Here is a 6,000-nt window from a genome sequence, read left to right on the forward strand (position 1 = left end):
GTGTTACATATGTCATTTTTTTCATTACTGTTGGAATATAATGACATTTTGTCACATGTCAAAATCCTTCTAAGGGATCATCTCAATAGTCTAGTCTAATATCCTTCTAGGGGTACATCTCAATAGTTTGGTCTAACATCCTTCTAGGGGTGCATCTCAATAGTCTAGTCTAATATCCTTCTAGGGGTACATCTCAATAGTTTGGTCTAACATCCTTCTAGGGGTGCATCTCAATAGTCTAGTCTAATATCCTTCTAAGGGAGCATCTCAATAGTCTAGTTTTGTTTCCTCATTGCGGTGCATCTCAATTGTCGAACTAGACTGCCAAATTAAAATGCTCACTAGCACTGACACTCACCTCTAGACTACAGTAGAGACTATTGAGACTCACCCCTAGACTAAACCAGACTATTGAGACTCACCCCTAGACTACACTAGAGAATATCAGACCACCATTTTATTACGTTTGCAATCGCAACAAATAGTCTACTCAGATCCCAACCAAGGATCATCAAAAGTCGTGCTATAAATTCTCAGACAACCCAAAGATTCCTTGATGCCCTTCCAGACTCCCTTTGCCGACCCAAGGACGTCAGAGGACAAAAATAAGTTAACCACCTAACTGAGGAACTCAATTTAACCTTGCGCAATACCCTAGATGCAGTTGCACCCCTAAAAACTAAAAACATTTGTCATAAGAAACTAGCTCCCTGGTATACAGAAAATACACGAGCTCTGAAGCAAGCTTCCAGAAAATTGGAATGGAAATGGCGCCACACCAAACTGGAAGTCTTCCGACTTGCTCGGAAAGACAGTACCGTGCAGTATCGAAGAGCCCTCACTGCTGCTCGATCATCCTATTTTTCCAACTTAATTGAGGAAAATAAGAACAATCCAAAATGTATTTTTGATACTGTCGCCAAGCTAACTAAAAAGCAGCATTCCCCAGGAGAGGATGGCTTTCACTTCAGCAGTGATAAATTCATGAACTTCTTTGAGGAAAAGATCATGATCATTAGAAAGCAAATTACGAACTCCTCTTTAAATCTGCGTATTCCTCCAAAGCTCTGTTGTCCTGAGTCTGCACAACCCTGCCAGGACCTAGGATCAAGTGAAACACTAAAGTGTTTTAGTACTATATCTCTTGACTCAATGATGAAAATAATCATGGCCTCTAAACCTTCAAGCTGCATACTGGACCCTATTCCAACTAAACGACTGAAAGAGCTGCTTCCTGTGCTTGGTCCTCCTATGTTGAACATAATAAACGTCTCTCTATCCACCGGATGTGTACCAAACTCACTAAAAGTGGCAGTAATAAAGCCTCTCTTAAAAAAGTCAAATCTTGACCCAGAAAATATAAAAAATTATCGGCCTATATCGAATCTTCCATTCCTCTCAAAACATTTTGAAAAAGCTGTTGCGCAGCAACTCACTGCCTTCCTAAAGACAAACAATTTATACGAAACGCTTCAGTCTGGTTTTAGACCCCATCATAGCACTGAGACTGCACTTGTGAAGGTGGTAAATGACCTTTTAATGACGTCAGACCGAGGCTCTGCATCTGTCCTCGTGCTCCTAGATCTTAGTGCCGCTTTTGATACCATCGATCACCACATTCTTTTGGAGAGATTGGAAACCCAAATTGGTCTACATGGACAAGTTCTGGCCTGGTTTAGATCTTATCTGTCGTAAAAGATATCAGTTTGTCACTGCTATGCGGATGACACACAGCTGTACATTTCAATGAAACATGGTGAAGCCCCAAAATTGCCCTCGCTAGAAGCCTGTGTTTCAGACATAAGGAAGTGGATGGCTGCAAACTTTCTACTTTTAAACTCGGACAAAACAGAGATGCTTGTTCTAGGTCCCAAGAAACAAAGAGATCTTCTGTTGAATCTGACAATTAATCTGGATGGTTGTACAGTCGTCTCAAATAAAACTGTGAAGGACCTCAGCGTTACTCTGGACCCTGATCTCTCTTTTGAAGAACATATCAAGACTGTTTCAAGGACAGCTTTTTTCCATCTACGCAACATTGCAAAAATCAGAAAATTTCTGTCCAAAAATGATGCAGAAAAATTAATCCATGCTTTTGTTACTTCTAGGTTGGACTACTGCAATGCTCTACTTTCCGGCTACCCGGATAAAGCACTAAATAAATGTCAGTTAGTGCTAAATACGGCTGCTAGAATCCTGACTAGAACCCCAAAATTGTATCATATTACGCCAGTGCTAGCCTCCCTACACTGGCTTCCTGTTAAGGCAAGGGCTGATTTCAAGGTTTTACTGCTAACCTACAAAGCATGACATGGGCTTGCTCCTACCTATCTTTCCGATTTGGTCCTGCCGTACATACCTACACGTACGCTACGGTCACAAGACGCAGGCCTCCTAATTGTCCTTAGAATTTCTAAGCAAACAGCTGGAGGCAGGGCTTTCTCCTATAGAGCTCCATTTTTATGGAATGGTCTGCCTACCCATGTGAGAGACGCAGACTCAGTCTCAACCTATAAGTCTTTACGGAAGACTCATCTCTTCAGTAGGTCCTATGATTAAGTATAGTCTGGCCCAGGAGTGTGAAGGTGAACGGAAAGGCTGGAGCAACGAACCGCCCTTGCTGTCTCTGCCTTGCCGGTTCCCCTCTTTCCACTGGGATTCTCTGCCTCTAACCCTTTTACAGGGGCTGAGTCACTGGCCTACTGGTGTTCTTCCATGCCGTCCATGGGAGGGGTGCGTCACTTGAGTGGGTTGAGTCACTGACGTGGTCTTCCTGTCTGGGTTGGCGCCCCCCCCTTGGGTTGTGCCATGGCGGAGATCGTTGTGGGCTATACTCGGCCTTGTCCCGGGATGGTAAGTTGGTGGTTGGAGATTTCCCTCCAGTGGTGTGGGGGCTGTGCTTTGGCAAAGTGGGTGGGGTTATATCCTACCTGTTTGGCCCTGTCCGGGGGTATCATCGGATGGGGCCACAGTGTCTTCTGATCCCTCCTGTCTCAGACTCCAGTATTTATGCTGCAGTAGTTTATGTGTCAGGGGGCTAGGGTCAGTCTGATACATCTGGAGTATTTCTCCTGTCTTATCTGGTGTCCTGTGTGAATTTAAATATGCTCTCTCTAATTCTCTGTTTCTCTCTTTCTTTCTTTCTCTCTCTCGGAGGACCTGAGCCCTAGGACCATGCCTCAGGACTACCTGGCATGATGACTCCTTGCTGTCCCCAGTCCACCTGGCAGTGCTGCTGCTCCAGTTTCAACTGTTCTGCCAGCGGCTATGGAACCCTGACCTGTTCACCGGACGTGCTACCTTTCCCAGACCTGCTGTCCCAGACCTGCTGGAACCCTGACCTGTTCACCGGACGTGCTACCTGTCCCAGACCTGCTGTTTTCAACTCTCTAGAGACAGCAGGAGCAGTAGAGATACTCTCAAAGATTGGCTATGAAAAAGCCAACTCACACTTACTCTTGAGTTGCTGACTTGTTGCACCCTCGACAACTACTATGATTATTATTATTTGACCATGCTGGTCATTTATGAACATTTGAACATCTTGGCCTTGTTCTGTTATAATCTCCACCCGGCAAAGCCAGAAGAGGACTGGCCACCCCTCATAGCCTGGTTCCTCTCTAGTTTTCTTCCTAGGTTTTGGCCTTTCTATGGAGTTTTTCCTAGCCACCGTGCTTCTACACCTGCATTGCTTGCTGTTTGGGGTTTTAGGCTGGGTTTCTGTACAGCACTTTGAGATATCAGCTGATGTAAGAAGGGCTTTATAAATACATTTGATTTGATTTTGATACCTCAGAAGGATATTAGACCACACTATTGAGATGTACCCCTAGAAGGATATTAAACAACACTATTGAGATGTACCCCTAGAAGGATATTAGACCAAACTATTGAGATTTACCCCTAGAAGGATATTGACATGTCATTATATTCCAACACTAATGAAACAAATTACATATCTATATTCTTGAGTGTTACATAATATATTAGATTTAATAATAACAAGACAAGTACAAACCAGGCGAGGCTCTACAACAGTATTAAAACATTGTAGTGGTCCACATTTTCAGTGATATGCCCAAAATAACTCAAAGTAAATATCATCCCGGTCCTGGTGAATTTAAATTTAAATATAGTTAATAATTAAAGAGGGAACTATGATCAAATAAAACATTTAAAAATTAAAAAATTAAAAAATTGTACAATAGGAAAGTTGTTGTTTCTTTTAGTTATTTTCAGTATAAAAATTTGACGGATAAATAGTGTGCAAGTGTGAATACATCATGAATTGATGTCTGTGAGAACCTATAAGTGTTAAATAATAGTAACTTGAAATAATAGTAATAATAATAATAATAATAATAATAATAATAATAACTATAATAATAATAATAATAATAATAATAATAATAATAATATCCCTTTATTAATAATACTATAAATATAAATATTAATGAACAAAAACTATGAGAATTCTTAAAGTATTTCACAAATATCATACATGACATCAAAAAGTACATTTAGTTTTGTTTTTGTTTGTATGTAGGGGAATGTACCTAAAATACATATATAATTTTGCCAACTAACACGGTTAAAATGTGTTGTGTACTCTCATGCTTAAGCAGGTAATTCATATTAAAGCTAGAATCCTTAACTGAAACAATAACAAATTCACACCTGCTCTCTGTTTTTGGTAATACAAATGTGACCACTCTCAAATTCATAGAGGAGCTATGGTTGCCAGGACTGACCATACATGATATCAGAATTATAGTTTTAATAATGTTTTAAAGCTATACAGTGTTTGTTTGCATTGTTTAGAAACATTGGAGTAAAACAAGCTTATATTTAGGGTTCTGATGGGGTACGACAGTTGAGCTAAACTCATGAGGCATTCATATGTTATATTCTTCTAGAATCAATGGGTAGATATAATTAATTTATAAGTCAAAAAATGGGTTTAGCAACTAAGGATTCTAGCTTTAAGGCTGTATCTATGAGAGCTGGGAAACCGTTGATTGGTTAAACCAATGCCAGAGCAGCTATGTCCCAGGCTATTGGTTAGCCAGCAGCTAGCAGAGCCACAGCAGCTATGCCCCAGGCTATTAGCTAGCCTAGCAGCTATCAGAGCCACAGCAGCTATGCCCCAGGCTATTAGCTAGCCAGCAGCTGTACCATTAACAGAGCCAAACTGAGAGGCAAGGCAGCCAGAGTGAAGGCAGTGGGTTGGGGAGCACTTCCTGATGTGGTTGATGACCCTGAAAAAGTAGGAAAAACAGAGAAATTGTTCAGTTAATTACAAAAGTGGATTGTCTTTTCATGTTTCTGTTCAAATGTTGACTTTGCTCTTATAGATGTGTATGGTGACAGTGAAACAGGGGCGGACTGGGACCAGAAATTGGCCCTGGTATTTTTAACATATTGGCTCATTTTCCCCCCAATTATTAGTCAGATAATTATAATTTTCACCCCCAGAAAAACACGTTAGACAGACCCACTGGGCTGAAAATGGACCAGCCCATCTGGGCATTTGCCCAAAATGCCAGATGGCCAGTCCGCCCCTGGAGATGAATACTTACCAACACTGATACTGCCTGGTAGAATGTTCAGGGAGGTGGAACTGTTGGTGAGAATTGTCTGTGCGCTGCTTGAGCTGGGAACCGAAGACTGCTTGTCGAACACGAGGGTCATGTCGGTAATTACAGATCCACTCCTACTCAGGAGAAGGAGAGAAAATGGACAACCTTCAGAAATCATCATCATCATCACCAGAATCGTCAAAGTTTTAATGTCATGTGCACAAGTGCATTGAAATGCCTTTTCTAGCAAGCTTTAAACCCAACAATGCAGTAATCAATATCAATGTAGTAGTACAAATAACATAAGGTAGAACAGAAACCTAGTCAATCAGTAATGAGAATTCATACACTTACCTGAATGAGTTGACAATGGAACGACGGAATCCTCGGGTCTTAGCAAAAACCTTGTTCACCTGCATTG

At 41.2% G+C, this 6,000-nt stretch overlaps 1 long non-coding RNA gene across 1 annotated transcript; it reads right to left on the reverse strand.

The window, feature by feature from the left end:
- Positions 1-4,410: 4,410 nt before the first annotated feature.
- On the reverse strand, positions 4,411-6,000 carry LOC145878582 (uncharacterized). Its single transcript, XR_014392010.1, has 3 exons — positions 5,934-6,000; positions 5,580-5,713; positions 4,411-5,258 (listed from the first exon to the last, which is right to left on the reverse strand). It is a non-coding gene; the product is annotated as an uncharacterized LOC145878582 (long non-coding RNA).

This window comes from Salmo salar, chromosome 04, assembly GCF_965601325.2.
Source record: "Salmo salar chromosome 04, fSalSal1, whole genome shotgun sequence".
Taxonomy (NCBI): Eukaryota; Metazoa; Chordata; class Actinopteri; order Salmoniformes; family Salmonidae; genus Salmo; species Salmo salar.